This window comes from Staurois parvus, unplaced genomic scaffold (genome assembly GCF_062004578.1).
Source record: "Staurois parvus isolate SC_StPar_1 unplaced genomic scaffold, SC_StPar_1.0 ptg000192l, whole genome shotgun sequence".
Taxonomy (NCBI): Eukaryota; Metazoa; Chordata; class Amphibia; order Anura; family Ranidae; genus Staurois; species Staurois parvus.
In genome coordinates, this window is record NW_028317988.1 from 2,684,982 (window position 1) to 2,697,966 (window position 12,985).

The following is a 12,985-nucleotide window of genomic DNA, read 5'->3' on the forward strand; positions in this document are numbered from 1 at the left end:
GCACAGCTCTATTTGTGCGAAAAAAAGGACGTAAATTTTGTTTGGGTGCAGCATTGCATGACTGCGCAATTATCAGTTGAATTAGTGCAGCGCCAAGTAGCAAAAAGAGGCCTGGTCATTAAGGGGGGTAAATCCTCTGGAGCTCAAGTGGTTAATACAAAACATTTAGAAATATAAAAAGTATAAAAGTAGATGTGTATAGAAAAATGTATATATTTAACAGGAAACCAAATAGGCATTTTACCATATCCATCACAGTATGAGATATATGATTTATGTGAATGAATTATGGCAATGAACACTTCTCTGTTTAGTATCACTTTAAGCTCGGATTCACACTGATACGGTGCTCTTTCCTGTGCAAATCACATGTGATTTCTGTGCGGTGCAATTTGAGCCATACATTTTGTATGGCTCAGGTTGCACCGCCTTCGCTCCAAAATAGGGTAGGACCCTTTTTTTTTGTCCGCACCAGAATTGGATCGCATGGGTATTCACACCCATGTGATATGATTCTGCACATCGCACCACGTTTTGTGAACTGATTTCTTAACATACACACCTACAGCGGTTCGTATGAACAGGGTGTGATCATGATGTGGTGCAGAAATCACACAGAAACTGGTGTGAATTGTGCACCGCATCAGTTTGAACCCAGGCTAAAGTAGAAATCTGGTATATGTTTTTATTTTACATAGAAACAGGAAGGATTAGAACCTCTGTCAGTGTCCTCGTGGAGATTGTCCTTTGATCCCTATCCTAGTAATACAGCGTGAAATAAAATCTTGCCAATGGTGACACAGTGCAGCATCAGAAACTGACCAAAACTTTCACTCTTTCCCACTCTATCAAAATCAAAAGAAAGATTTGGTTGGAGTTTTACCTTTTTTAATAGGACAGTTGAGGTCAAAGACAATATAAAAAGTGTAAGAATAAATATAAAATTAAATCCACATTATTGTTATATTAAGGCACGGGTGTCAAACTGGGGGCCCTCCAGCTGTTGCCAAACTACAAGTCCCATGAGGCATTGCAAGACTGCCAGTTACAAGCATGACTCCCAAAGGTAGAGGCATGATGGGAGTTGTAGTTTCGGAACAGCTGGAGGGCTGGCAGTTTGACACCCCTTTATTAAGGGTACCCATTTTAAAACAAATTTTACAGTGAACATGTGGCAAGGATAGTCATTCAAATATTTATATGCTTTTAACAAGCAGTAAATTAGCTTTAAAACAAGCCCTCATTGACCTCTATATGTGCAGGCTCTGTGAGTTTATTCATCCTCAAAGCATGGAAGCTGTTCTCTCTGCAGCTCAGCTATCCCTGCTCCCTCCACCCAGCAGTGACTCAGCAGCTCAGCACACCCTGCCAAAGGGCTAAGAGCTAGTTTACCTGTATTTCTGTTTATTCAGTCCCAGGAGTTACACAGCTCTGCTCCATAAACAAGGAAACAGCAACAAGCAGGGCGCTGAGGTTAATACTAAGCGAAAAACACCTTTATTAGTCCTCATGCACACGGGATGTTTTTACAGCGGCTCTTTTGGCTTTTGCCGTTTTTTTCTACAGCCAGTAAACCCCCCAGCATGTTATCCTATGTGTCCATGCACACATAGGCTTTAATCAGCGTTTTTTGGCAGGGGTGTTTTTTGGCTGGAAAAACACTTTAACTCTGAAAAAAATATAAAAAAAAAAAAACGTAAACGCGGAAAAACAAGGTAAAATGTGGCTAAACGCTAATGCTAAAAAATGCAGAAAAATTTGCATTTCTTAACGTGACTTTACACAGCTAACGCTACCAGCATTATTAAAACGCCCTGTGTGGAGACTTAAAAGCAGCACACTTGCATGGCAGACTTCACCAACTGTCATTATCCACTATGTGGTTGGTGAATTCTGATATGTAAGTGTGCTGCTTTTAATAAAGGTGTTTTTCACTTGGTATTAATCTCAGCGCCCTGCTTTTTGCTATTTTATGAGGTGATCCTGCCCAGATCTCACGGGAGCTGCAGAGGTGAACCACATTCCATCCATCATTTCAACCATCCACCCATCCATCCCTAGATTGTAAGCTCAAAGGATCAGGGCTCTCCTATCCCTCTTGTATTGAACTGTATTGTTGGTGTATTGTCTCCTGTTATATTGTAAAGCGCTGAGCAAACTGTTGGCGTGATATAAATCCTGAATAATAATAATAATCCATCCACCCTTTATTCATCCATAATCCATCCATCCCATCATCCACTCCTCTACCATTCATCTACTATTGCAGTAATTGCTGCTATATTACAGACTCTTAGTGCATTTATCCATGGACTAATTGTTGTTACAATGTACAGAGGAGCGCTGGATGTTCTGTGTAATTATTACACGTTTCTTTTGTTTTTGTTTACAGCTCTGACCCACATCACAGCGCTGTCTATCAGGGGAAGGGATCTGATTTTCTCTTCTGCAGTTTCACTTTACCTTGCAGATCTCCCTCCCCATGCTAATCCTGTGACCAAACAGTGAGAAGAGAAGCTGCACACTGAAGAGTTAATTTCTCTATCACTTTCCTCTCTCCCCCTATCAGCATGGCTCATTATTCTGCGGCACAGCTGATTGGCTCATTGCACGTTATTTATTACCCCTTTCTGCCTTCAGCAGACTGAGCCTTAAAGTATAACTTCACTTTCTCAATCATCATGGACTTTTGTAATAATTATGCTGCTAGCATGAGTAAATAGATAGGAAAGTATATCGTATTTACTTTTTTTAAACTTATTTTTGCATTTCTTCAGTTCCTGGTTTAAATCCGTAGGCAAATGATGTCACCCATCCCAGGAGTCTTCGGGGGGAGGGGGGTTTCAGCTCAGCCTATGCCTGAGCTAAGGGCAGATGGATTCCAGGAAATAGATGCTACAAGAATCATCTGCCCTTACCCAAGGTGGCCACGGCCAGCATTTTTGGTTTGCGTTGCTTAGATGCAGTGCAGTTCCACTTTAAAGACTGTACAGGGGCCAATGCCAAGTCAAATTGATGGGCTTACTCTACTTGCAATAAAAATGTATATATGTACATTTAATAAGGTATTTACAAAGCTACAGTTTTTGCCTTTATATCTACCTGGAGTTTGCTTTAAATGACATTTAAATGGTAATTCAAAGCCAGTGTGGTCAAATGAATGAGGTATTAATGTTATGAAATAAATGTTAATTCAAACAATGAGCATGCCAGACAGTCTTGGGGAATCATAAATATGCAGTTGGACCAAACAACCAAATAAACCAAAATACTAGTCTTTAGAAGAAAGAGGGAAGCTGCTCACATAGTAAAAAGCCAAAATTCAAATGCGCTATGAATAGGTACCAGGTGTATAGGGTGTGCCATGGATTACTTAACAAATTGAAATATTTTCTATGGTGAGCATCTTCCCTTCCTTCTAAAGACTAATGTATGATGGACTTGGGGCAGCAGGTGATTGCTAGGATCCTGCACCTGGTGTCAGAGGAATAATCGGGTAATGTGCCTGCAGAGGAACACAGTTGCTTCCAACCCAAAGTACTTTTCCTTTAATATCATACTGTCAGACCCTCAGTTTCCTGGTCTACCAAGACCAGGGGTGGACTGACCATTTGGAAACTCGGGCACTGCCCGAGGTCAGTAGGGGGCCCCATGAGATGCCCCTAGTACCATTTTCATAGGCTTTTTTGAGTTTGGGCAAGGACACAGGGGCCCCATGATCCCCTGTTGCCTGGGGGCCCCATGAGTTGTCAGTCTGCCCCTGACCAAGACATTATATCATATGGAAAAATAAGCAATATTCCCATCACACACATTCCTGGATTGGGATATGAGGTAGATGGGTGTTGCATCAACTGCCAGCTGGAAGTTGGTAGCATCATATATTAATATATATATTTCCAGCAACCAAGAACCTTCAAACAACATCTAAATTATTTTATTCATAATGATCACATCACAGCAGAAGAGTGTAGCATTTTGGGGCCACGCAGGAACCCTTTCATCGAGTATGTGAGGCATTTGAAGATCCTTGGTGTGCTAGAAATTTTTACATCGATGGTAGGATAAGAGACACACTGCTGGGGCATAGCAGACCCCTACTTAAGCCCTCATGCACACGAGACGTTTTGATAATGCTGGTATCGTTAGCTGTGTAAAGTCACGTTAAAACCGTGTTTTTCAGCTTTTTTAAGTGTTTTTGCATTAGCGTTTAGCGGCATTTGCCAAGTTTAGTGGCGTTTTCCTGTGCTTTCCCACATTTGCATTTTTTAGAATTTTTTTATGAAAAAAAATTTTTTTTTGCTCAAAAAATGGTCCAAAAATGCCGGTTTGCAGTGTTTTACCACGTTTTGGGGCGTTTTTCAGCATTAGAGCATTTTTACAGCTAAAAAACTTTAGAAACCCACTAGTTCAGAGTTTTTTTTTTTCCAGCCAAAAAACGTTGATTAGTCTATGTGTGCATGGACACATAGGATAACATGCTGGGAAAAAAACGCCAAAAGCTAAAAACAGCAGCTGTAAAAACGTCAAGTGTGCATGAGGGCTAATAGACCCCTGCTGTATAAACAGTACAGCGATTTTCTGTGGTTATGATCCATAACATACTGTACATGTCCCATGGTGTAAATGAAATGAGCAGACCTTCACAGGGAGCTTACACAAACTATTCCATGTTGTGTCTGCCTGACCAGTCTTTAGAAAAGGTATAGAATCTTTCCCACCCTCGCTGATTAGTATAGATGTCCTCCAGTTAGTAGAAAGTGTGTGTCTTTAGCAGGTGGAATGAAATTAGCAGGTGGTTGAAATTAGATCAGGTTCCTCTAGTCTGTGATGGATGGATCAGAGCAGGCCCACCAGGTCATGGCGAAATGATGGTTTCCTCAGTAGTGCCTATGATATTCCTAACTGGAGGTATTTCATTAGTTGGAAATCCAGCTCTTTAGTGAGTCATGACAATCTACACTAGGGAAGTACACCTTGTGCATCATGAGTCAAGCATCCTCATTCTGTGTGTGACCCAGGAGCAAGAGAGTGGTGAGAATAGAAGTGTGTTATAAGAAGCAATGAGCTGTGGGTGGGAGAAGATGTGAAGTTGACCGGTATATGGGTGCACATGAAGGCCTCTTGCACACTGCAGCTTGAAAAAGCTCAGTACAGCATTTAAAAAAAATGTAGCCCATTATTTACAATGTGCACAAAGGCTTGTAAATAAGCACTGTGTATTCCTCAGTAAAAAAAAAAATATAGGAAAACCTGCATTTTTGGTCACGTATTTACGCCACTAATATGAGCATAAATATTATTTCATTTTTCCTAAGAATTTATTGTGCTTGCAAATGCGCATACACACATAAATAAGCGCAAACCAAGCACCTAAAAAAAAATCTGATGAGTGAATCTGTCTTCAATAACTCCTGTAGAGGAAATGGAGATCTGTTTTGGGATTGCATAGGAGTTGCCTACAGTGTGCATCAGTACATTTGCAGACCTGGCTCCAACCGGCTTAAGAGTCATGAAGCACTGAAGTTGATGTTTTTTTTTTTACCTGCAAGAAAACCAGGAGAACCTTTTTCTATGTCTGAACTGTAACAAGTATCTGTCAAAGCCATATTCTCAGAAAAGACTTTGGTTTAACACAGTACTATCAGGGCTTATGAAACGCCCACATAACAAGATCAACAGAAACCAAGATGTAAAGAACAATAACTAAATAAATACAGACAACCAAGCTTGTAATGAGTAGACCAGGGGACACTGCATCCACCACAGATACCTGAAGAAGGTGTTTTGTGTTGCCAGTTGTGTCTGTGGAGGGTGCAACAAAAAGGGGAAGGGGAGAAAGAATGGAGGGACACGTAGAAGTGTAGACTGATATAAGTTGGGTGCTTTCACTGTGGGAAACGAGGGGTTAGGGAAGGGATACATAAGGGAGGAAAAGGTTGAGTGAAATGTCTGAGATCAACACAAAAGGTTATGGAATCTGTAAAGGAGCCCTAGTGTCCCTCACGAGTTTCGGTAGTTTCTTTAATCCTCTGTAGGGGTGAAGTCTAGCCAGTAAAACTACATGGCATTGCTCTTAATGGAACTGGTAAGGTTCTTCAAATCATTAATGTTGTTTACTCTTTTGAACAATTGTATGGTGGGTGGATGTGGCTGTTTCCAAAGGGCAAAGATTCAGGCACAGGTGGCATTCACTAGATGAGTAATAGCCAATCTCTCATAAAATGTGAAGGGAGAGGGATTGTGGTGCAATAAGAAGGAAGGGCCTTTGAGAATTGCAAAGTCAGTAAATATTTGAAAGACAGTCCATACCTGGTTTTAGAAGTTTGTTAGCTTAGAGTAGGAGCAGAAGATATGTAGCATGCTTTCAGATGAGGAGACCTGAGCAAACAGGAGTAAAGGGGGGCATGAAAGACATGGAGGTTTATATACCATCTTGTCAAAATTTTATATCTGGACTCCTAGTATTTGTTTCATGTAGAGGCTTTGAGAGAGGGTGAGGATTTTGGATCCCTCCTTTTGAAGAGAGGTGTTGATTCAGGTCTTGTTTTCTCTTCTCGAGGAAGGGAAGTGGGTAATGAAGATCCACAGAAAGTAGGAATCTGTAGCATAGGGAATATTGTTGGTAGGCCTTTTAATTTTATACAATCATGTTCAAACTTTGATATGGGTACGTCACCGTGTTGAGTGAATGCAAGTACATGACGTCCAAGAGTGAACGATGGAGTCCCGATGATTGGGAACAGTGGGGATGGGTGAATGGGAAGGAATTTATTAGACAGGACTCTCTGAGCAAACATTCAGGTGGGACCTAACATTGAGTAGCTATTAATGGGCTATGGTACAATGTGGAGGCACCAGGGTAAGAATGAGTGAGGTACTGAGGATGTGGCCTGCTCAATGAATACCCATAATTTAAGACTGACATCTCTGCACCAGTCAATAATGTAGGCTAAGCATATTGCTGCATAATCTAGTATAATATCTGCAAAGGCCAGACCTCCTGCAGTTTTGGGGCTCAAACTGTATCTTGTTTTTTTATGGCTGGTATATTGGCCCAAAAGCATTTGTTGAAAAGTGACTGTGTGGATGTCAGGAAAGATTGCAGAATAGGACTGGTAGTGTTCACAAGGGGTACAGACGTCACAGTACGATGTCCTGTTTCAAAATAATACATCCAGTAGTCTACAAGAAAGCACTGTTAACATTGTTGAAGGTTACTTTTAAATTTCTCTAACAGTGGGGGGAAGCAGGGGTGTATTTACCACAAGGCAAACAAGGCATTTGCCTAGGGTGGCATTTTTCAGGGGAGCAGTACCGCCCCCCAAAAGAAGGGATGGAAGAAGGGACACACACAGCACAGGGACCAGGTGGGATCTGAGAGAAGCTGTGTTCTGCTTGGTGGTGTATGCAGAGCCTGATTCTTGTTCCCGGGGATTTCTAGAGCTGTGAAGGTGAGTGTCTTATTGCTTCCTGGGGTGTGGGGGTTGCCAGTGTATGGGGGTCGGTGGTAGTGGAAGGCTCTCTCGGGTGGGGTTGGGAGGCTGAAGTGTTGTTGGTCAATGTCAGGCACTCTTCGTGGGGGAGGGAGGTGTTGGTCAGTGTCAGGGTTTCTCCGTGGGGGGGAAGCCAATTTTTGTGTTGCCTAGGGCAGCATGAAACCTATATACACCACTGGGGGGAAGAAAAGCATGAATGTTTGGGTGAGGCCCTTGGGCTGGTGAACACCCTAGTATTTCATGGAATGAAGCGGCAAGTTGAATTAAAAAGTTTGCTGTAACCTAGTGAGTGTCAGGTTGTTTTAGTCTTGGACTTAATCATCCAGTGCTTATCTGTTCCTGTCCAAAATTTATGACGCTGGCCAGCTTGTGGAATGTGCGCACATAAAGAAACTCACACTGACACCTTTGGTCTGTGAAAACTTCTCTCTAATTTATTGAAATGAAACCGTGAGTTTATATATGAAAAATGATGCGAACATCACGTGATAACAGCATAAGCATTATATTAGTCTTTGATTGGTCACTTTACACGAAAACAATCTCCGTCATGGTATAGGTGTGATCTTCTTCAGTCTTATCTTAAAAAGAGAAAAACATTCTTTTGTCTTCCAAATCACACGATGGGAGGGGGTCTGTTCCTGTGAGCAAATATTTCTTAAGCAAGGATTTCTTAAAGTACCACAAAGCCCAGCAGGCAGAAAATATTCACACAACATATGTATTAAAGTATAAAAGTAAATATTTATAAAACTTATAGAAATAGCATATATATATATATATATATATATATATATATATATATATATATATATTCAATAGGAAACAAAATAGGCATTTTACCAAATCCATCACAAGGTGTGTTCAGATTTCTGGCTATTAATGCGGAAGTTGGAGAGTTCTTCATGTTCCTTGAATTAAGCTATAAGATTTAGTAAAGATATATATTATATATTTTGAGGAAGGAGAGACAAAAAGAAGGTTGTACACCTGTCACGTTTCATGCGTGATGGACTTGTGTGCATTGTAACTATTCTATAGAATGAAAAGAACATTTTTCTGTGTATTACGATGTGTCTTCTTCAACTCATCCAAAAATAGATTAATTGAAACATTTATTTAAGAAGACATCCGTAACACAGCCAGTAGTTTATAATACAGTGCAATGAACACTCTCTATATGTTTATATAAACTATCTCCAGATCTCATATAATCAGCCAATATCACTTGGCGTTTATGCATCTGTTGAATGTCTGAGCGCAGAATGTTAACCAGGGACTAAACACAAGATTGCCGAGATTTCATTCTCTCTAGAGATGCGTAATAGAAGTCAGAACAAACACTGAGACATGTCTTTACATTATACTGGCTGTCAGCAAACTCCTGGGAACGGGCTAGAAGGCAGCTGAGCCGTACCACGCTTTATCACACTCCTGGAGGCTTAACTAGTAGCTGTGTGCATTCAAAACCTGTTTCCCTCGTCATTTTATTTATTTGTGTGTTTATTTTTTTCTTTAAAGAGAAAAGCAAATAAAAGAACATTTTATTTGAATTACTAGGAGTTAATAAAGGCTCAATTAAAAACATATTCAATTAAAACATGTTAAAGGAGAAACAAACGGAAAAAAAAGAAACAAAAATTCCCAGCTCACTTACAGTTGTGTTCAAAATAATAGCAGTCAGACATCACTAACCTGATCAATCACTGTTTTTGGTAGAAATTATATTTCTACATGGCAACTAATTTACTAGCAGGTGTAGTAGAGTAATAGAAATCCAACAGACCCAACAGTCATGACATGCATGCTGCTGATTCTGTGTAATTGAATCACTAATTGAAAGCGGCATGTTCAAAATATCAGCAGTGTGGAGTTCTATTAGTAAGGTCATTCATTGTTTGAAAAACAGGTGGCAATTATTGCCCTTATTTAACCCCTTCCCGCCGACGCCTCCCGGCCCTTTAAGAGATTCTGACGTCGGGAGGCGGGGCGGTGGGGGCGTGGTTTAGGAATCATGTGACCGCCGTGATGACGCGTCACGGCGGTCACATGATCGGGAAAGGTCCCGTTCGAAAGAGCGGAGCGGGACCTTTCCGTGAGTACTACACATGTGTGCGGGGAGCGCGCAGGGCGCGCGCTCTCAGCACATATGTATTTAGTTCCATGGACGCAAATGTGCGGCCGCTCGGCATCTAGGCCCAGACGCCGGGAGGCCGCACATCTGCGTGCGGCCGGCGCAAAGGGGTTAAGGAAGGCAGCAAATGTTGTACATGCTGGTTACAGTGTATTTCTCTCTGAAATTCTGAGGAAAATGGGTCGTTCCAGACATTGTTCAGAAGAAAAGCGTACCTTGATTAAAAAGTTGATTGGAGAGGGGAAAACATATAAAGAAGTGCAGAAAGTGATAGGCTGCTCAGCTAAAATGATCGCAAATGCTTTAAAATGGCAACCAAAACCTGAAAGACGTGGAAGAAAGCGAAAAACTACCATTCGAATGGATAGAAGAATAGCCAAAATGGCAAGGACTTAGCCAACAATCAGCTCCAAGAAGATCAAAGAAGGTCTAAAGTTACCTGTGAGTACTGTTACAATTAGAAGACGCCTATGTGAAGCCAAGCTATCTGCAAGAAGTCCCCGCAAAGTCCCACTGTTGAAAAAAAGACGTGCTGAAGAGGTTACAATTTGCCAAAGAGCACATTGACTGGCCTAAAGAGAAATGGCGCAACATTTTGTGGACTGATGAAAGTAAGATTGTTCTTTTTGGGTCTAGTGGCCAGAGACAGTTTGTCAGGCGACCCCCAAACACTGAATTCAAGCCACAGTACATTGTGAAGACAGTGAAGCATGGTGGTGCAAGCATCATGATATGGGGATGTTTCTCATACTACGGTGTTGGGCTTATTTATTGCATACCAGGGATCATGGATCAGTTTGAATACATCAGAATACTTGAAGAGGTCATGCTGCCTTATGCTGAAGAGGAAATGCCCTTGAAATGGGTGTTCCAACAAGACAACGACCCCAAACACACTAGTAAACGTGCAACATCTTGGTTCCAGACCAACAAGATTGACGTTATGGAGTGGCCAGCCCAATCCCCGGATCTTAATCCAATAGAAAACTTGTGGGGGGACATCAAAAATGCAGTTTCTGAGGCAAAACCAAGAAATAGAGAAGAACTGTGGAATGTAGTCCAATCATCCTGGGCTGGAATACCTGTTCACAGGTGCCAGAAGTTGGTTGACTCCATGCAACACAGATGTACAGCAGTTCTCAGAAACAGTGCTTATACAACTAAATATTCATGAAGTCATTCAAAGGAAAGCAAAATCTTCAAACATTTTTCAGTTTATATAGTGAATGTTTGAGTTTGTAAAGAAGAATACAAACACTGCTATTTTTTTTTGAACAGTCTAATATTCACGTTTCTTCAGTTTTTTTTAGAGGAACAACACACATATGATATATTTTTCTTCATGTTTTGATTTGGAATAGAATGTGTAGTGTTCCCAATGCATTTGTGTGTATGGAAATAAAAGCTATTAGAAGGATTTTGAGCTTTATTCACTTTTTTCAACACACTGCTATTATTTTGAACACAACTGTACAAGTTGGCCTGCAACAAAACTGAATCAACCCTGTCTATCAGTTCATGTTAAAAACAAGGGGTTTAGTCGCACACATTTGCAAATATATGTGTAAGCTGCAGTGGCCATGTCAAGGCACCCCGGTTTACTGCACTCCCTTTTAGGAGAGAAAAGGAACAGGAAGCGCCAAACTAAGTGCAGTATGTTACTGTTCTATTTAATTTGTAGGAATAGAAACACTCACAAAAACAAAAATTAAAATAAGATCATCTGTGTTAGGATGTGAGACCACTCTAGTCTGTCCTGCAGGGTACCGCTGGTTATGCCACGATGACAGCTAGATATGGAGCCGTGGGTGCAGTGGAGAGGATCTTCCTGTGGGTTTAGAGTAATTGAGCCGATCAACAGCATCTGTTCCCGGAAGAAGCCGCGCTACCAGCATGGAACACACCGACGGAAGTGACATCACCGGAAGTATCATAGGGTCAGATGTAGGAGATGCCAGGGACACAGAGAACAGGCTACACGCTCAGAGCCTCTAGCTCCTCCTACAGGCTTCAGTAACATACTGCACTTAGTTTGGCGCCTCCTGTTCCCTTTCTCTCCTAATCTTTGTACACAGAGCTGGTCCTGCTCCATAGGATGGCTGCCGCTAATCACGCTTACCCTAGAGACTTCTTCATAGACTTTATTCACCTTTTATGTACACTATATGGTAAATGTGTGTGATGGGAGTTACTTTGGGTGGGGGCCCATGGAACTCAGCTCACTTTGGAGAGGTGGGGAGACCCCTCTCTCAGCTCCCTATATCCCTCTTATGTGTAAATCACCCTGTGCCTGTAAGGGGTACAGGGTGATCTGTCCTAATATTGTGTGGCCTTTGTCTCAGACTGTGTAGACATGTTTAGGAGATAGGTGGGGTGGAGGTTGTTGACTGTTTAATGTATGTGGCTGCATCCCATTGTTCTATTGTTTGTCTGGTTTGGAAGCAAACTATTATGGGATGCATGTGTTTATGTGTATTAGCTTAGTGGGGGGGGGGTCTCCAGCAGCCCTCCCTCCTGATGGGACTGTCTGCTGGTGTGAAGTTTGAATACCTGTGTGTCTCTTGTTACTAAATGTAGATTGCCCCACCCTGTGTCATTATGCAGGGAGGGGGGATTGTCCCTGAGTGTATATATCTTGTATCTGTGTTCAAATAAACTAGTCTACCTCCTGGTTTACTTCAAGACTGGTATCGTCTAGTCTTGTATGGTCGGCTGTGGTGTCTGTTGTCGGTGTTCGGATGGGGACGCGGTATTCTAACAGAAGTACTCAAGCGCAGTCTGGGTCGGTTCCGTTACAATGTATTTATCATGTGCATCAATTATGTAAACCTGAGCAGAAGCATACCATGAATTTTGTATATACAGTATGTGACACATTTGCTCTGCCACTTCCCCTTTCCATTGGAGTATTTATACCTCTGAGCGCCAGATCTTCCTTCACTATAATTTTAGGAGTATCCCAAATTGGAGCATATATAGCAGTGGATAGATTAAGGGCAGGATTGCCTGGAGGGAGCTCACCCCTCCTTTAAAAGGTATAAAGATGAATGGGAGATCCAGCAAGGGCACAATGAACACTGCAGCTTACACATATATTTGCAAATGTGTGCGACTAAACTCCTACCCAACTACAGCGCGGATTCTCTGTTGGAGTCTTTATGAGAAGAAATTTAATTTGGGTAGAATCACTTCTGTGTTGGGGATGTCTAAATGCTCTCCTTCCTTCCTACATTTGTATGGTCATCAGATGGAAAGTTGCATGTTTGTACGTAAGTTATTTGATTATGAATGTCTGCAGGATGGTGACAGTCTGCAAGTAGCTGTACCTGGTTTAGGGGAAACCTACGAAAGC